Source organism: Hetaerina americana, unplaced genomic scaffold, assembly GCF_022747635.1.
Source record: "Hetaerina americana unplaced genomic scaffold, ioHetAmer1.1.p SCAF_10, whole genome shotgun sequence".
NCBI lineage: Eukaryota > Metazoa > Arthropoda > Insecta > Odonata > Calopterygidae > Hetaerina > Hetaerina americana.
The window spans coordinates 686438-707228 of record NW_027286070.1 but is presented as its reverse complement, the minus strand read 5'-3'; positions in this window follow the sequence as shown (position 1 = coordinate 707228).

The window sequence follows — 20791 nt, the reverse complement described above, 5'->3', positions numbered from 1 at the left end:
CTGCATCAGTGAGTGCCCTTGTCCTTCGATTCGGTTGTCGCAAATCACTGTTTGACTCCTCGTTGCCATTCGCGAAGATCACGCCGAAGGTACGTACGTGGTCCATCAATCGCGTGTTTAATTTAATGGGGCTTGGAGGGTCTGTCCACGTAGCCGGACGGGCTGAGCGGGTGAGTGGGGAGGGAGGTCACGAGTCACTCGACGCTCTCAACCCTTCCTGGATCTCATTTTACCCTGGCATGTTGCGTTCAAAGAGCTTTACCAATCCTCGTTCACGTGAAACGGAGGTGACTGCGCCAGTGAATCCAACAGATCTTAACTTGGTGCTTGATTACATATGAATTTTTTTCAAAATTATTCTAGGAAAATTATTGCGTTTTGATTTCTGTGCGTGAACGCCTAGGTGCTTTTTCAGTTTTCTTTTATTTATCTCAAACCAAAGTGCGATGCTAATTAATATTGAAACTGGAATAATAGATTTGCACACTCCTAACCGATCACAATAAATTATCAGTTCGATTGTCTCACCCAAGGCAACTTGGCCCCCGCTAGTGAAATCACTTCGCCGAAAATTCTTCTTCTTTGAGGGTGGGGCAGCTCGAGTATGCATCATAAGGTGATTAATGGCGTAAACTACTAGCATAAACCTTTGCGGTGAGTGTTTTTTACTGTCATAATGGGCAATGGAATATATTATAAGTTTCGCGATTAAATAAATCATTAGAATAAGTAATTGAGTAAACATTGGATGTATACGAAAATAAATTCACGCAATCGATAAAATGCTCTCAAAACTTAACTTATAAGCCTTTTTGATTGAATTTTCGGATTTCTAAATTTATATTAAGGTCTATTTCTAGTCGAGGTGAGTACTTTTAACTAAGAATACTTCGTTTTTTATTGCCAATTAAACTTCAGTTTTCGATGGAGTATTCTATTTTTATTGGCGGGGGTGAAGTTTTTATTGAAAAGCTGTCATAAGTTCCCCTTTCAGGCTCTGAACTATGGAATGAACTGTCGCTAATAATTTAGTGCTTTTAAAAAATCTTCCTCAGAATGGAAGTTGAAAATTCTCTTTATACACAATAAATAATGCTTATAAAACTTTTCTAATCACCCTTAACTGTACAGTCCTCTTATGCATATAAGATAAAATTATTCTAGCGTATTCACTCAGCAGATTTAATATTCATTGGATTCGTTAACAGTAAAAATTGAAAGGCTATTTCAAAAAACCGATGGAAAAATAATGTGACAAGTTTAAACAAAGACCCTATGGGATGACGTGGTGAGTCACATGATGCATTTCGCTAACTACAATTAAATGCGGTCACTGAATGCTTTGAGTAAATTTACTCCAAAAAATATTTCCTTTACGTTTACTATACCATGTTAGTGTACATAAACGGCAAAATACCTTTGTTTCATTTCTTGAGAATTTAGAACGCCGAGGGTATGAGAAAGGCGATGGTTTGAAATGAAAACAGATTCGTAAAGTTTTTAACACGGGGAGAATATGCTTATTTTGTCACTTGAAGCTCGTTGACGCATAGCACGATACTCCTCTAGAAGCCCGGAGTGCGGCTACAAAACTCGATACGCTAAGTGCAGCGGCAATAGCTTCCTTATAATGAAATTTAAAGTAAAATATTTGGTATTAAAAATGACAGAAAGTCTTTTGTAAAAAGGGATCATGTTTAAGGCCTTCTTGGTTGCAGAGGGGCTCATTTCTGATTTAATAGTTATTAGACTTGCCAAGGTTATCACGTTTCAAGTGACAAAAATTAACGCTGAGTGCTAGGTATATATATTGTTAACAAATGAATGTTTGATCGAACCATCGTACCATCAAAAGTTATCAGAAATATAACTTTCGATGGTAGGTTTTACGTTTAAGTCGCAGGTGGTTTCCAGGAAACTTCGTACCAATTGTTTGAATCGACTTGAGCCTGCTTTCTTCGGCCCAAAAATGAGAGCAAATTTATTGACGGCTTCCTGGTAGATAGTAAATAGTTCTTCATAAAATCACAATCATATTTTATCAATTCAAAGAGTTATCCGTTTCATAAAATAAGATTTCCCATCAACGTAATCAATTTCTTCAAACTTGTTTCTTTTTATCGTCTCACGGAATAAGAATTATCAAAACAATATCTTTCTTCCCAAAATGCCTCCCCCAGCGGTTTTCACTTCCAAGGCTTCGTCAGTACGATCTGTAGCAGATAACTGAATTTCAAAATGATCTTATATTTCAAACACTTTTAGTATTTGGCATTATCTTCCATGAGCTTCATGCATGCCTTCAAACAAATATATAAGAAGACCTCTGATTTGTTCATTATACTCTCATCATCAATGTGCGGATGCGAACTTTGATTGTCTCTCATCTTAGTATTCTCGTATCTGCTGCTATTCATCAACCTCTCGCGCGTCTGATGAAGTGGGATGATTCTGTTTTGATGTGGAGCCGAACTTCAGTGAGCATCAGCGGCTACTCGGGGAGTGCGCTTGAAATGAAACTTCGCTCTCCGTTAATGGACCATGCGTAGTGCCGAGTTTCCTTCCTCGTTCCTCACTTCTCTTCTTTAAGTTCCGTCTGGCGAGCCAGTAACATGTCCAGGAAGCTGTCCGTGTGTAGCACTATGTAAATTTGACAGCTCATGTGTATCTGGTAGCGGTTATAAATTAACCTGTAGGTCATTCACCCCAAATTATGCAATTATTATTTAGAGTTGAATATTTGAAATGCGTGGAATTTCCAAATTTCCATTTTTCCGATCACTATGTATGTGAAATAACAAAAAGACGGAGAGGGTCCGACTATTTTAGTTTTATTGCAATACGATCGGCATTAATCAATGATTATTCAGCTTACAGAAATAAGGAGAGACGGATATCTTGGAAAAAAAGGGTGTTCGTGCATACTCACGAAACATCACATAGTAACTTTTTGTGTTAGATCGAATTGGCAGCTTAGGAAAAAAGACGGGGCTATATTTATTATGGATGTTAAAAATTCATTTGGAAGATAAAATTTTAAAGCAAAGTTAGATGCTGGCCTACTTTCAATTCATGCTAAAATAGAAAATTTAGGGACACTATGAAATGTCTAGAGTTGAATATCCTATCCTAAAATGGTGATATTTTGTGGTTATTTGTATGTTAAATTTAACGTATTTCAGACTTGATATTTTTATTTAATGATCTTTTGTATTCCTAATAAAACAGAAACTGGAAACAGCATGAGAATTTATAGTTAAAATTACATCTTTTTAGTTTCCACAGGTTTCACGAAGAAGACAATATGAGGAAGACTCACTTTTAGTTCTCTTTCCTGTGGTCAAACCTTCTCCAGCATACATGATCACGTTAGCAACTAGGTGATTATGCTGCTGAAAAACGCACGTATTCCATTTTGTTCGATAAGCATATTTATAATGCGATTTTACCATTTTAATGGTAGATATCCCTGTTTTCCACGGCCTAAGAGAGGTACTCTTACTCAATTAAATTTTTTCGTCGATAGCAATATTTATTATCTAATCAAATTTTCCTTTTCCTCTGTAATTTGCATGTATTCTATAATTGACTACAGCACAAATAGTGCCAATGGGACTTCAAGGCTAGATTTAACTGGCTATGTATGAATACAATACACTTTAACACAATGAACTGCGAGATAATAGATTATGAAGAGGGCTAATTCTTCGAAATAGCAAAATGAAATCTCACCAGGGTATAATTCATAAAACTGCAGTATTTCCCCATGAAACTAAAACGATTTTAATCCGGTGTCTGGCGACCCCAAACCGTCGAAATATTTCAGCCGTGAGGTTTCACACGCGGCATGAATGAAATTATCAAATCTGAGTGCTAATTATCTATGTATGCAGAATCATTATGCGGTATTAACAGATACGCGTTCTGTACTCGTAAAAGCCATGTATTAAAGTACTCATTTTACCCTCGAATAATTGGCAATGACTATTAAATGAGTGTGAGACTATCCAATGAATGCTAATTCCTCTCGACAGGCTCCTTCTGCTTAAGTGTCATCGATAGTATTCCAACGCCCCGAGCCACACGTTGTGGACCAATCGCGGAAGAGATTTCGATACGATCTGACTGTTCAATTATTTCCTTGGTCTCTCTCCTTCTCTCCAGAAATATGTAGACGCCCGTGGTACCGACGAACGGCTTCAGCACCTCGACTTCTAATGAATGCTATGTCTAATTATGCACGACCTGCTCAGCGCTCTCCTATTGGACCCGAGATCGGTTTCGCTAGTCGCGGGCTCTTGAGAAGGTGAGGGACTCATGTCTTAGAAGAAAGGAGGCCCTCGAGGAGGGGGCACCGGGGAGGAGAGACTTCTTTGCTTCCCCTCTCCGTTCCCATGGGGGGACAAGAGGAAAGGGAAGGATGGCAATGCAGGTGATCAGGCAGGGTTGAGGTATTCAGAAAGGTGTAAGGGGTGAAATCGGTGAGGGGACGAGGCGTGCCCTCCTGTCTAAATTGCTACGGTCTTTTTGTCTTGTATTGTGGCTGTTCCAATTTCAACTATTGTCTTCTGGGTAGTAGACTAGATAGATGCGTACGTATTGGCAGGAGGAAATTTGTTGAAATTTCGCAATCTGTAAAATCATAAAACGTCAACATACGAGGGTCATCCGGAAAGTAGTACCCGTTCGTGAAATAAAGACACAAAAGTAAATATTAACAAACATAAAAAATTTTATTTCAAAGAGGATACTTTAAACTACTTCTCAACATAATCTCCAAGCAAATTAAGGCATTTGTCATAACGTGTGACAAGTTTCTGTATTCCTGCTGCATAGTCCTTCGCCGCCAGCTCATTGAGATACGCGAGGGACCCATCTTGCACAAATGTTTGCATAATGCAGATGGTGTTTAACAATTTCATGAACAATTGTTCGAGAAACATTGGGAAAATGCTCACAGATGTCATCAATTGTGACGCGCCGATCGTTCCTCACGAATTCGTCAACTGAGCTCACCAGTTGGTCTGTAATGACAGACGGTCTCTCCGAACGCTCATCGTCGTGTGTGTTCCCCCTCCCCATGTTGAAGTTGCGACACCACCGCCGAACAGACGACTCGTCCATTACATTGTCTCCATACACCTCCTTTAATTGGCGATGAATATCACATGGGCGAACGTTTCTTGCATTGAGGAATTTAATAACTGCCCTCACTTCACAACTGGCGGCGTTCTCAATTTTTTTAAACATTGTAAACAATCACAGAAACAACACAGGCAATGCTAGCGTCACGCAACTTGGCTCAGAGAAGGCAGACAAGCCACTGAAGCTATCTGACCTCGTCCAGCGGCTACTCGCGTCGTCAGCACTTCATGCGGCACGAACGGGTACTACTTTCCGGATGACCCTCGTATTTTCGCAAATATTTAAGGTTATTTATGCCAAAGATAAAAATAAATTTCAATATTTGTAACATTTGGATTACAACGGGTGAATATCTAGTATGTGACTTTTTTTTTATTGACTGTTGGTGAGTTTTTCAGTTTTGATTCCTCTATTTCTATCAGTAGCTCATCCTATTCCGCTTTCTTATTTTTCTAGCCAACCCTACGTATCTCATCCACCTCTCCCCGCTACATATGTTGGACGATTGGTGACTGAGGAGAGAAATTTAGCGCGTGAGAGTTAAAAAAAATGACAGCATCTCAACACTGTTTAATTTCGAAGTTCCGACCCTTCCACTGGCCCGTTTGATGCCTAACGATTCCTTAAGGATTCAGCAATCGTTAGAATTACCGTCAAGTCCGATATTTGAACAGTTTTATTTCAGCATGTAACTTTAGAAACGGATGGCTTACACTTATCGAATGCACACGTTTCGGTTTTCATATTTGAAATTTCAATCAGCTTTCTTACTGGAAGGAAAGAAGAATCTACCGAGTTTTCTTCCTACCGTCGAGAAAGGCGTTTGTGCCACCTAAATATTCGGTCAACTACGGTTTATCTCTTCTTTCTTATATTTTATCCAAATAATTGAACAAAAATTGAAAGTTTTATACTCTTTTAAGTTGGAATGAAATAAGGCCATCCTGCCGATTTTTGTCAGCAGCCTCTCCAAAATTAAACGTTCTCGTCCATCTGAGAATTTGAGTTTTTCTTTAGATGAAAATATTTTATATCCCAATTTCTCTACTATTTCATCCGTCAGCTTCAGCTATTCCTAGCTGATTTTCCTCTGCAGGTGGCCTTCAAGGTAATACATACATGTAAATTGTTGTGCATATCCAGCTAAATTGTCTTTCCCATGCATTGTATTCGAATGAAAACTAATTCCAGTAACTTCGCACGTGATTTCAAAATCCCGTTTTGGTTTTTGGAGAGCATCAGTTAGTTACACGCCCTTCAATTGCAAAGCGCTAATTCTTTTATCATCCCATTTTTATTGAAGAGTGATTCATAATTTACCATCTGCTTTGGTTTCCGTGCCGTGCTAGTGAATAATAGATGTTGCATCACTATTCGGCAGAATGTCCTCGGGGGCCCTCGAGTGTGAAAAAAATGTTGACTCACGATCGCCTTATGCAAACTTATCACTAAGTCACCTTGGCTTCGCGGGTTAATTGACGGGAGAAGAGGGAGAATATGATTCCCGCGCACGGCGTCTCGGAGCCGGAGATATCAGCGAAGGCTTCGCTCTTGCGTTAATTCCGAAGCGGGGACTGAGCGCGCCCCCATCTCCATTTGCCTTCCCCGAGGCGGCCTCAAGACGTCCCGCCGACTCCTCTCCGCATCCTCTCAAGCTGACGACTACATGCCCTTAATGACGAGCACGCCGCCTCCCGTTCCGACTCCAACCCCCTCTTCCATCCCCCTTCCGTGTTCTTATCCTAACCAAGCCACCCCCTCCCACACATACAATCCCTTCGTGTGCGATACTTCATCCCCGTCTCAATTTTCGCATCGAGTCAAGAGCCTCCAGTCTCTCGCGTGTTTGATTACCCCCCACCAGTAGATGTCGGGGCTACGTGCAGTGGCGTCGCAAGGAGAAACAAACGAACGCCTCGCGGCAGCCGCACTTTCTTGCGAGTCCGCTCTAATAATCGTAACGAGAAGGTGAGCTGCAGAAATGTACGGGCGATGTCTTGAGTATATCGATCCAATTTTTTTAATCGATACCCTTCTATTGGGCACGAATTGAATTCAGTTTTGCTAAATCTCCTATTCATGCTATCAAATGGTCAAATTGGTATTTTTGCGGTTGCACGCAAGACTCGTCGCCATCGCTCTGATTCGTTCCTATGACGATTCAACAGTCGTTGCCCTGGTAATGATAGTGTTTGGCCGCTACCTCACGACGAACTCAAGTACCTGTATATCAAAACATAGGTCATTACTGTTTTTTTCATGGTTCACTCGTGGATGCATGTGCTGAAACAAATCGTATCAGATGAGCGACATCCTTAAAAAAGTCAATATAACTTCACCACACCATTCATCATAATGAAGGCTTGATTCAAGCTCAAATGTCAAAGTGCGAAGTCAGTTGAGTTTATGGCTCAAAACAACCAATATAGGTAAACATTATTGCTCATATAATCTGGAGCTAAAGTATCCTGAGAAAGTATAGTTTCCAAGCTTTTAAAGTAAAGTTTTATCAAGCGTGTTTATGTAAAGAACAAAAAAGATCGATATTTTTCGAGTAATATATTCTTCTATTCATAAGTTACCCAATTTATGAAACTTTTGCAATTTTTAGGGCATTGAAATACATTAAATTATAAAGAGTATGCTAGTTAAAAGTTTTCAATTTCGAAAGATGTGGGTAAGAGTCGGTTGCGCTGCTTTTAATTCTGTGACGATTGTCCGTATTCTTTAAGGTATAAATTAAAATATATATTTTTTTACTTCTGGATAATCAAGTCAAGTTAATACTTCAACGTATTTTATCGTAAAAAAATTACCACCTTTAGTTTTAACAAACGAAATAAATCTCTAACTCCTTGGGTGTTCTCGTGAAATCACTGCTCATACCTACAGGTATGTACTTAAGGGAAATATATACAAATAATATCTCCAGCAAGTGAATCTCTGTGAATCGCGTCACATCTATTGGTGACGATATTAGAATGCTTGAATGCAAGCTTTTTTTTATAAGTTAGAACTGGGGATGAGACACTCCGTGCAAATTTGATGCATGGATGTAAGCAAAGGAATGTAAACAATGTAAGCATAGGCACTTTTTGAGCGCATTCCATAATGCTCCCTCGTGAGAGTGATAGTGGGCCCAAAATTTTTCGGGAACTAACCAAATTTATAGTTTTCCTATGATGTGAAGGTCTAAAAAATATATGCAATAAGAATTTATTTTAGCCCAATGAATTACAATGGGTTAATTTATTGGTTCGAGGTTTGTTCTGTAGCCATCCCTAGATACATTATTTTGAAACTCCAGAAGATTGGCCTGAAATACAACTGTGCAAATATTTATAGTAAAATTGCTTCTTTTGGCACTAGCATAGAGGCTCATAATACTTATAGACACAAGCCTATACTGTCAATTTATGCTGGCCATTTCAACTCAGAATGCAAGGTTGCACATTAAAAATTCGTCGAATTTTGCATCAAGCAACGTCTGATGCATTCGCAAGTATTATAATTCCTCAACATTTTCTAGTGCACCCATCGTGTTCTTAAAGGCATATATTCCTCAACAAGATTGCAGGTTATGTTAAACATTTTGGGAGGATCTTAATTTAGAACATACGGAAATATTCGATAATGGAAGCAATGTGAACGAAAATGGACAGTGATATGGGCATCAGGGTAAGAGTTCCGCCGGCGAAAAAAGATTCTAAAGCTATGAAGGAATAAATGACGGCGGATCTCGAGCAAAGATTTAGAGAAATGATTGGCAAGGACTTTGACGTGGATCTCAGGGTTTAACCGTTCCGAAATCTGGGCTTTGAGGAAAGAGGATGAGCGTAGATGGGAGAGAGGGGCATGAGTATCGACAAAGGAAGAGAAAATAAGCTGGACAGAGAGGAAGATGGAGGTACGACGGGTGGTAAGATGCAGAAGGGTGAGAAGTTGGTTTTTTCCGGAACCCAGGGGGGAGGGGTGTGGGTAGGATTCGAAGAAGACAGGGGAAGACGCTGTGGAGAGGCTGAGAGCGAGATGTCAAGGGGTGCGTGTGATGGAGGGCAGAATTTTGTCGGATGGAGGGAGGAAATGGAAAAGAATCCCGTTGGACGATAAGGGGGAAGTCAGAAATTATGAGGAACTGAAGAAGTACTGCGCGGCAAACGGTATTTATATCATACGGAAGTTTTTGGAAAATTCATGACAACGTACGTTATCTTTCAATGAAGCTTCGAAAATCTGCATCCAAATCGATCGACTACTTATGAAAAAAATTCATCCCTAATACAAGCTGAAGACTTGGCACAACCCTGTGACCTGAAGCGGAAAAAAGTGATGGGTGTGGGTATTCGGGGAGATTGACTAGGGGGCGAGATTTAGAGGGTTTAGGGGGTTGAGGGGGAGGGCAAAGGATATATTCTCGATGGAGACGGAAGGGGTTATATGTGGGGGTGTGGGAGGAACCGCCACCCGATATCCGGTTCCCTCCCCCCGCCGCCGTCGGCCGTTCATCAAACTTGCCGGTCTGAGTGTCGGATCGCGGCGACGGCGGGGAGGGGGGGATAGGAAGGGAGGGAGAGGAAGGGAGGGAGAGAGAGGGAGGGAGAGAGAGGGAGGGAGAGAGAGGGAGGGAGAGAGAGGGAGGGAGAGGGAGGGAGGTAGAGAGGGAAGTTTCAAAGAGAGAGGGAGTGGGAGATGAAAACAAGAGTCCGGAGGAACTAACAAAACACGTGGACACGAGGTCAAAGATTGGCGGTGTCTTTCGGATCGCCATCTTGTCACCCTTCTGTCCTTCATCGAAAAGACATTTTGCGGAATGCTTCCTGATTCTCAAACAATTATATCTATAATTGATTTTCGTCGTTGTAGTGAGAGAAAATGTTTTGTGCTCAATAAAAAAAATCATTGAACTCTCTCTTTCCGGGATCACAGATACGCGAATGACTCGTAACACGTGCACACAATGACAGCGGCATTTTGGCCAAAAGTAATTGTGTAAATAATATCGTTGCGCTAATATCGACCTTATCGCGTAAAGAGAAAATCGATAGAGTCTAGAAAACTAATTACACATTGCCTTACCCTTTTTACCAACAATAACCCCGGTGGCGGGGGGTTAAGTCCTCGCCGGCCAACCCAGAAGTTGTGTGTTCCACCTAGGACTGTTTCTCTATATCTATTGATTGGTTGTTTGTAATTGTCTATTGTTAAATTACTGTTGAAATGTCCAACGTAAAGACCAAAGTGCTGTTTTCGGATTATAGTGAAATAAATAAAATGAATGAATTAAAATATGACGTTGCACAGTTCTTCCTTGAGCAATTGAAATGTCATTCGCGGCTAATTTCGAGACACTTTATGGGCGGAAAATTACGACTTTCGATGTTACGATCTTATCCGTACCTATTAAGAGTCGTAAAAATACGGTCCCATATAACATGCAGTCACAATATTCTCGAAAACCATTTTCTTGCTATTCTGAGTGCAATAATGGTTCCATAAACTCATTATCCATATGTCGAAAGTCAGTAACGTGCAACACATCGATTCATCTAAGAAAACAAGTAGGAAGGAACTTTCAATTATGTAAGGATGTGCTCTAATGGTGCAGAAGTGGTAGGAGGGGTTGTGACCGCTTAACTTTCTTATATTTAGGTAAAGGCCGGAATATTGGAGCCTATTCTTGGAAGTGGCATTGGTTAATTGGAAAATCTACATAAAGTATTCACCTATTTTTTTCATAAGGCATCCTTGCAGACAAAATAATGGGTATTATTTTATAGCTATGTTAGCTAGGCAGACTAGCTCTTCTAGTTTATCAAAGATATCTAGGTAGCAATAATTAAGAGTTACAGTGTCTTTTTCTAATTTTGGTCTCACTCAAAACACTAAAGCATAAATTAGTATGTTGTGTGGGAGAAAATAATCTGAAAGCTTTTTGTATACGTGTATGGGTGCTGAGTCTCATTGCTCTTGTGTTACAGTTCCAATACGGCTTTGCTTTTACAGTGCAATATTTGATTGTTGCCATGATAGGGAGGAGAACAGAACTGATTATGTTGGGGGAATTAAAAAATTTACGTTTGAGGGCAGTGCGGTAGGGCCTTCCGAATTTGCCCCCACATAAATCTTCTATGCTTCAAGTCCGTTCCTGAAGACTTTAAGGCTCTTATTTTAATTGCTAAAACACATTAGTAAAATATTTCAATTAATCTTTTCCACACAGATGTTATTTTGACTAACAAGATATTATTCAGTTGATAACAACTCGTTTATAGCTCAATAAACTTCATCTAAAGTACAACCAGTCATTAACTTACTGTAGTTTCTCTCTCCTCAGCTTCCAGAGACTTCTTTGCACTGCGATTTTGAAAAAAAATATACCAGGGGAACGTTTACGAAATGTATGCTTTTAATTTATACACTGCCCCCGATAGAGTTCATAACTTGTAATTTTATAAGCCACATAAGTAGGCACTAATCTACATAAATATTTTCTGTAAACACTTATTTACACTTCCACATTTCTTCCGCAAGTGCACTCTCGCTCGTTTCTCGACTCCTCTTCTGTCCATAACCTCTCGCATTTTCCGAAATTTCAGTTAATTACGAGGGTCATCCGGAAAGTAGTACCCGTTCGTGAAATAAAGACACAAAAGTAAATATTAACAAACATAAAAAATTTTATTTGAAAGAGGATACTTTAAACTACTTCTCAACATAATCTCCAAGCAAATTAAGGCATTTGTCATAACGTGTGACAAGTTTCTGTATTCCTGCTGCATAGTCCTTCGCCGCCAGCTCATTGAGATACGCGAGGGACCCATCTTGCACAAATTTTTGCATAATGCAGATGGTGTTTAACAATTTCATGAACAATTGTTCGAGAAACATTGGGAAAATGTTCACAGATGTCATCAATTGTGACGCGCCGATCGTTCCTCACGAATTCGTCAACTGAGCTCACCAGTTGGTCTGTAATGACAGACGGTCTCCCCGAACGCTCATCGTCGTGTGTGTTCCCCCTCCCCATGTTGAAGTTGCGACACCACCGCCGAACAGACGACTCGTCCATTACATTGTCTCCATACACCTCCTTTAATTGGCGATGAATATCACATGGGCGAACGTTTCTTGCATTGAGGAATTTAATCACTGCCCTCACTTCACAACTGGCGGCGTTCTCAATTTTTTTAAACATTGTAAACAATCACAGAAACAACACAGGCAATGCTAGCGTCACGCAACTTGGCTCAGAGAAGGCAGACAAGCCACTGAAGCTATCTGACCTCGTCCAGCGGCTACTCGCGTCGTCAGCACTTCATGCGGCACGAACGGGTACTACTTTCCGGATGACCCTCGTATTATTCGTTTTAAAACAAAACTCTCTACAATTGGTATTTACTTAAGTTTTCTTGGCTCTAGTGAATGGACTTTCAATCGCTCATGCCTCAATCTTGTAGCAGGATTGTGTGACGTGACTCTGAATGCGTTATGAGGTACGTAAATATTCCGAGATATCCGTTAATCGAGGCCGTTCGCCCTTATTCGCTTAATAAAATATCTGTAATGCTCCATTAAAATGTCCCATCGACTTAAGCCATATCAGGTATACTTTCAAGTTCATTTCGATATAGTTAACTTCAATATTATTTTCATTATTGGAAACCTGTGATGATTCGTCAGAGCGATATAATACGTAAGATAGCCATGTCACGCTCACCGAGTCTCTTTAGTTTTTCTCGGTGCTTGATGCGGTTGTGTCTTGCTTTAGACTATTCGAAGAAAGGTGTCTCTCTCTACGAGCGATGAGATGTTCACAGGAGTGGTTTATTTAGGAGTTTGGTATTCCTTCCCCCTCCCCTTGCCACTCTCTCTGAAAGCCCCGGGAGGAATGCACTGGCGATTCTCCCGCCCATCCTCGCTCTCCCCAGGGGTTGCACTCTAATTACGTAAGGTATATTGAAGGAGAAGGGAGGGGGGTTTGCGCCATTTCATTTGAATTTACTCACTGGGTTTGAAGGGGGCTCAGGTGGAATCATGGGTACATTTTTAAGCTTGCATTTTTTCACCAAATATTTAAGAAGAAGAAATTTAAACTATCCCTAACGGCTATTGATTGAAACCATTCATTATGTGGTAATTCCATTCAATTTATTATGAGAGGAACCCAGATCTACAAATCAGCACCATGCCCTGGCTTTCCATCAGCGACGCCCTTAGCGCCACCTCTAGACGCCCATAACCCCAGCTGCAGAGAGCCTTTTTAGGTGGAATGTGGCATGGTTTCCCCTTGTGATCTGGTCCTCAATGGCTACAGAAGACATCGTGCCACTGCTTACCAATGAAGTTGTCACTTAAGAATTGTTTCAGTATATCAACCTATTGAAGGAATTTTGAAATGTCTGTTTCATTTCACTGAAAACACTATTAAAGTCTTCGTCAAAATATAGGAGTACCTTTTTAGGTGGTGTGCTTTTTCAGTAGTAACACGAAATTGTAATGGTCATTAATCTTATTGAGACACGCTTTCGCTTGACATATTGCATTTATTTTCTGGTTAAGAAAAGGCGCATGATTGATACCAATGACTGCATCCTCGATTCCTGAGAGGATGATCTCATATCATAACGTATCGTTGCGAGGGGGTGGAGCAAAAACGCCTAAAATGGCCTCGGTTTATGCCCGGAAAGACCCCTCACTGAACCAAATCGGATCGAATGCCCTGATCATTGATACGCTGGATTCTGCACACACGTATTCGGCAGGAGAGGCGTTGATGTTCCGGGCTTTAACGATATGGAGTTGACTTCTCCCGTGGCGACCGCTGACATATGCTATCGCCCGACGCGCCGGTTCATTAGGGAGACCTGGATCCGCGCCCGTCCCCTCCCCTTGAACAACCCAGGAGAACCTGACTGACCACATATCGGAGCTTCCCATTAGTCCCTCGAATTATCCCTTTTTCGCTAGGCGGTTGCTGTTCTCGCGGCCTAAAGGGTTTACAGTGAGGAAGGTATCATGACAAGTTAGTTGGAGTTCAGTCAATTGAAGGGGTGCGTCAAGGTGGTATTTTATCGTTGATTGGGACACAAAATGTGGAAGCGAGCACCAAATAACCAGATTGAAAGGTAAGCTAAGTAAGATCGAGTTATATTATGGTAAAATATCCTTGAGGCAAATTTACATTTTTGATAAAAATTTACGATAGCGTATCATATCGGATCGAGAAATCATATGGAAAATGACTAAATTTATTTCCTAAAATTTATTAACATGGGCTCCGTTTTGCGCGGTAAAAGCGAGTTATTGAAAGAGTTGTTGGTGGTGGTTCTTGAAAATCCAAGACAAGATAGTAATTTAGCCAGGAAAACATCTTTGTCAATGGAATCAAACGCTTTATTTAGGTCAATTAGAGCTAAAATTGTGACCATTATTTTATCCCTAGCTCGTCGAAGGGTAGCAGTTATTCTAACCAAAGCTGTAGAGGTACTCTGAGAACTGCGGAAGCCAGTTTGGAATATATCTTGAATATTACGCCGAGACATAAAATCTGTTATTTTTTCATGAACAAGTTTCTCTAGAACTTTGGATTAGAGAGGTAGGAAAGTAATAGTTCGGTAATCTGGAGTTTTGGTTTTTTAATTTTTTGGGATCGGGCGAATTAATGTATTTTCCCACAAAGAAAAAATGTTTCCTGAGATAGCAAGCAGTTGAAAATATTTCTGATGTATGGAAGTAGGAGGGGAGTTAATTGATGCAGAAGAAGAATAGGGATTCCATCCGACCCTTGTGTTGTGGATTTAATTTTTCACAATGAGTGGCCAACTTCTAATTGTGTTACCTGGACAAATAGAAATATTTTAGCAGTTGGTAGATTTTTATTTAGTTTATCGTGGAGTGCTTGTAGAGCACTGGGTTTTATCCACTGTGTTTGGTAGCAAGGTGAATTTATTGGTCAATATGTCGAGTGGCTACGCAGAGGGAAGAAATAAAAATCTTATTTTACCTATTCAGACTGATTAATGTTTACTCCAGAGGTCGAAGGAGGAGGGTAGAGGTGGAGAAGCACTTGGAAATATGGATGGGGTACGAACCGAATCATTCGCTAAGGAATGATTTGAACTTGCCCTCCACCCGCACCGTGACTGTGGCAGGTTAACTTGCCGTTGGTGGTGCTCCGGTAGATCTATCCCCAACCACCAAAACGGCTCACTGCCCTTTGCTGATATGATTTTGGATATTTCGATAATTATCAAGATAAAATAGCTCTTCTTGATCATAATTTTGAAATTCTAACGACATTGACGTACGTAAAATAATTTTTTTTCGCTCTCTATTCCCTCAGGTTATTTAGTCGTATTTGATGTTGCCTCAACATTGATAAAATTTCGTCCTGTGGAATCGAAGGATTTCCAGTGCTGATACTACATCTTAGCGCGAAATGTGGTAGCCTAGTGCATGTCCTAATGACCCAAAACCGTTCTAGTGAGCTGTATTTCAAGTCTGAAGCAGAATCGGACGTCCCAGAACACTTTCAGCAACATCCATTCCATCGCAATGTTTTCCCAGATCCTTCTGGGAAGTAGTTGGCGAATCAGTGAAAGCAACTTATCTCCCCTTAATGCCCTTTTGATGCGTGCAATCTGCGCACTTTATCAGGCTTAATGCGAGCCTATCGTCGTGCTCACCCTCAACTATCTAATATACTTTTTAGATTGATCTCTCTGGCTGTATATTTATTTGGGTAGCCAATGGCAATCCCACCACCTCTCTCTCGCTCTCCTACGAAAGGCAGACCAAAATACCGTGGTCCTTGACTGTCTCTAATGTAAGAAATTGAAGTATTCGCCGCTGACCAATGAGAGCGAGGTGGTGTAGGGGTTCGAGAAGTGTCGGAGTGGTTAGTGCACTACGGTCCCTTCCCCAATGCCCGTAGGCTAGGCGACAGGGGATATGGGGTAAGGAAAACCGGCGTACGTAACCGATGAGGCTCCGAGTCGCTTCGACGGACGCGGTCAGTCTCCGGAAACTTTTGACGGAAGCACTTTCCGGAGAGGGGGCGGGGGAGGAGGGAAAGGAGATACCGCTCCTCCTCCCTCCACCCCTTCTCCCTCCACCCCTCGATTGGTTCCTGTGCCTCCTGGATGAGCAACTGCGGTCGATCCGCTCACTATTGTCACGCACCGTAAATTGAGAGAAGCGACGCAAACAAATGCCACCTCTCTCCTCTACTGCTAAGTACGCCCCATTTTGGTATACTACTTGCCGTAAAGGAAGAACCTTTTAGGTATATTAGATAATATTATTTTAGCGTTTTAGATGGCACAACGATTGAATGGCGCGAATTACTAGATTTGATTCTATTCCTACGGGCATATTGCATTGATAGCAAACTTTTTCAATGAAACATTACATTCCACTTTTTACAAGTTTTATTTGATGCTTAAAATTTCACAGCGTAAATAAATAAAGACGTCCTCAAATTCTTACCTCTGTCCATCTCACGTTTTGGGCTACCCTCACTCGAACCCTTATATCTCAGCAGCAAGATTGGTTTTGTGTAATTTAAATACGATCCTAATACATTTTCGAGAGGTGGATTTCTCTGATTGTTGATGTTCGTTCAATTTGGTTAGTCTAACGACGGAATTTCCAAAGATTTTTTATTCCGGAAATCATTTTGTGGGCACCTTGTTGACCACACATCGACGTATTTTACTATCGTAAAACTTTATTTGTCCTTTTTTTATTGGAATGAATGCAACGGAAATATGGCTATTGGTAAGCTATAAGCCTTTATGCCTAAATAAGAACATCTACAGAATACCCAGGAAGCCGCCGCAAGGGCGTGTGGCGGGGGATGTCAGGTCACCAACCGTAACAAAGAACAATACCGTAGGAAAAATCAACACATACATGCAAAAGTACACCCATAATGGCGTACACACTCATGCAAAAATCCCTTCATCCGGCACTCATGCAAGCACACATACCATAAACCAACAAAAAATTGCACCCCGGAGTGCAGCATGAAATCAATCCAACAACGCGCAAGCCAGAATATGAAAAGTGAGTAGGCAAAATTCTACTACCACCCTAACATGCAACATAAACGCTCTCATCCTCAAGAATAAAGGTAGGGAATGTGACCCAAACGCTGCAGGTGGCGGGAGGGTTCCCTCTCGGAGAGGTGCGAGGGTTGGAAGGAAACTTAAATTCGGACAGAGCAGATCAAGCAATGCTGTTGAGAGCACTACACTATTTAATGCAATTTTAATGCGGTCATGCGGGAATGGTTTTGACAACAAAACACACGAGGTTAGTGAAAGAGCAGGCAATTGAGAAGAACTAATTATTACCTAGACGCTGAGGATGGCAAAAGGAATTTTTGCTCTCTATAACCCTGCAGTTTCTTTCCAGTATTGTCCGTGGCAAGAATAAGTCCTTGAGTCTGCTAGTTCTGGCATCCATTTCCCGAATTTTATACACATGATCCAAGCGACCAATGTAAGTAGGAGTACGAATAATTTGCGAGACCTCGGTGCTGAAACATGAGGATATGAATTAATTTAATAATTTCAATCTTGCATTGAACCGTCTCACTCCTAATGATTCCCACCCCAACTCTATAAGCATTTTAGTGACGCTTTTGGTTTTATCGTAAGAATGATATACAAAACGGGCTGCCCGGCGTGAACGTTCTCAATTTCCCAAATGAGGCCTTTTTCACTCGGATCCCATGCGCTACTTGCATATTCTAAATGAGGCCTTAAAAGAGCGCAGTGACAACGTTCCTTGACCTTGGAGTCACTCCTGCCGGCAATGCGTATAATAAATCCCAATATTTTATATGCTGGACCGCAGACTTTACGTATGTGAGTCCCCAAAGTTTAGTCTTTAGTGAATGTAACACCTAGGTATTTTACCGTATCAACTACTTCTAGGTCAACTACAGCTAATTTCTAAACATCCCGTTGATCTTATAAAGAAATTTACCACCGAACATTCATGAAGATTTAATGATAATCCCTATTTAGAACACCATTTAGTGATACAATCTAAATCCTCTGAAAGGATAAAACGATCCTCATCCCCAGATATCTCCCGATAATTCACCGTGTCAGCTGGAAACATCCTAGTCTTAATTTTCACTTCGCAGTTCAAATTGACAAAAATCAAGAAAAGCAGCGGCATGAATACTGTTCTTCCGACTTCCGACCGGCCCGAATAATGTTCCCGCTCTCTCTCATAATGTTTATTGTACTTGGTTTGTGTAAAAAGTATCGGAAAATTTTTCTAAAAAAAATTAACTAAGATATTGCTACTATGTCTCAAAATTCTTCAAAGTACATCCCCTGACGTGGACACTTTTTCCAGCGCCTGTTCCACGAATTGAAGGCTCCCTGTAAGGCGGATTCCAGAAGTTCCCTAAGGGTACGCGTACAAAGCTTCCTTGACGGCACTTAGGGTCACATGGTGGTATTCTTTGAGGGAAAATTGCACTTTTGAGGCTAATGAATATTCTTCTGGTGCCAAGTCGGATCCATACGACATCAGTCAACTTGTCTCGTTATTTTGTTGAACTTTCCTTTTGTTCAAAACTAATACGAAGCAATCAAACTAAGACTAAAAGAAGTAGAGGAACATATTTATCAACGTCCGAGCTTAAGGTATATTTTTGACGGGGGACACAAATAAGTTGGCTAGTTCAGCAGAGAGACGACTCCTTTTAGGCGTTAATTACCTGCCTCCAAGAGAGCATTCTCTCAGAAGTGACCAACTTGGGTTAAATACCGTAATATATCTGAGAGAGCTTTTGATGAAATGGAAATTGTTGCTTGTGCACTCACCACAAAGCCAAAAGGCCTCTGCGGTCGGCACCATGTACACCTATCTACCTAATGTGCCCTCGAGGCACACATCAGGTAGATAAAAGCATCACACGCACGATTCCATTTTGCTGGGCAGTCTCATTTCATTTTTGGTAGTCTACCAGTTAAGGTAAGCTTTAGAAGTGAACATCCTAGGCAAAGGTACAACGCTGAATATACTTGCTTATCTTAGTAAAACTTAACCTGACATTCAACACTACATTAAGCCCCTCTTCAAATCAGCATACTTTGTCCTTCCTTCATTCAGTCCAACAACCCTATTCTATTTCTACACCTTCCTTGCTTGCCTTACGCCCTCCCATATGTCAGTTTTCATCATCCCATTGCTAATCAAAACGCTCTGCATCAATCTTTTCTTCTTCCTTTGGATTTCTCCAACAATCTCCTCCTTTGTCTAAACCATGTCTAGCGATTTCCTTATTTTTTCCTTTCTGTTCACCTAAACTCTGCCATTTTTCTCTTCATCCCTATTTCAATAACCTCCAATCTACGCCTATCATCCTGATTCAATGACAATGTTTCCGCGCCGTAAATAAATACGCTCCATATCACAGTTTTAACAAGTCTTTTCTTAATATCATTACTGATTGTCTCTCACCAATTCCTTCCTCCTTGTGAAAGCTTCTTTGCCTGACGCAATTCTTCTTCTTATGTCCATACCACTTTCGCGTTTTGATTCAGTACACTTCCGAGCTACATAAACTGTTCCACCTGATCTAGTTTTTTGCCACCCATTTTAACGTTCGACTGAGATTTTCTCTTTCTGGTAAACTTGATAGTTTTGTGTAATTTACATTCATTATAACCTATCGCACTGACTTTCACATACGTCCGTTGACTGATTGACAAACTATAGCTTGATTATCCGCAAACATAATTGATTTTATGAATCGTTCCCCAACTTTTGTTCCTATCTCCAGTTCTTCCCATTTCTTTTTTAACAATTCTCCCACTTTTAAGTTGAACTTCACAGGAGATAACTAACACCCCGTCCTACTCTCCCTCCTAACACTGCCTTTCCGGACTCGGCAAACGCCACTCACACCAGATCAGTCCGAAAAATGTATGGGTTGCAGCTATCCTATCGCTCCTATCAACTCTTTATTTTCTGCAACCCATTCATTATTTTACCAAATTCACTCAATATCTTACTGACACCCTATTATTTTCCCGCCTCGGTTTATTATTTAAATCCTATTACCTATCCGGTGTTTAAATTCTTTGAATTTTTTCTCTTGTCTTTATTTTTAATCATCTCGCCCTAAATCCATAGTCGCCATGTCCTTTTCCTATTTACAGTTACTATCGTTTCATATTCGTCCCTCGACATCCATTCTTTGGTACGCTCCACCTTTTCCTCTATGGTTCCCAACTCTCTTTCCTCACTCATGATTTCCTCTTCCCTACAACGATATGCCATTCTTATTGTTTGATTTTCCGCTTTTACATTCCATTTCCTAAACCGTCTTTCATGTTTAATTTTTCAAATTGGAGGCTATACCTCATCATTGCTAAAATAGGATACGAGTCTTAATCCAATTCCAAAAATTCGCCAATATTGATCACGGGGTTCCTAAAACTGGGCCTAACCATAATATAGTCGAACTGATATCTTCATGACTACCCTGGTATTTTTCATGGGCGTTGATGCCTGTTGTAGTGTCTATAACAAGTGTTGTTATTATTAACCTTTATCTCCTGGAAAACTAAACACTCTAGTACTTTCTCATTCCTTGTCTAACATAGAGCTGGGAGCT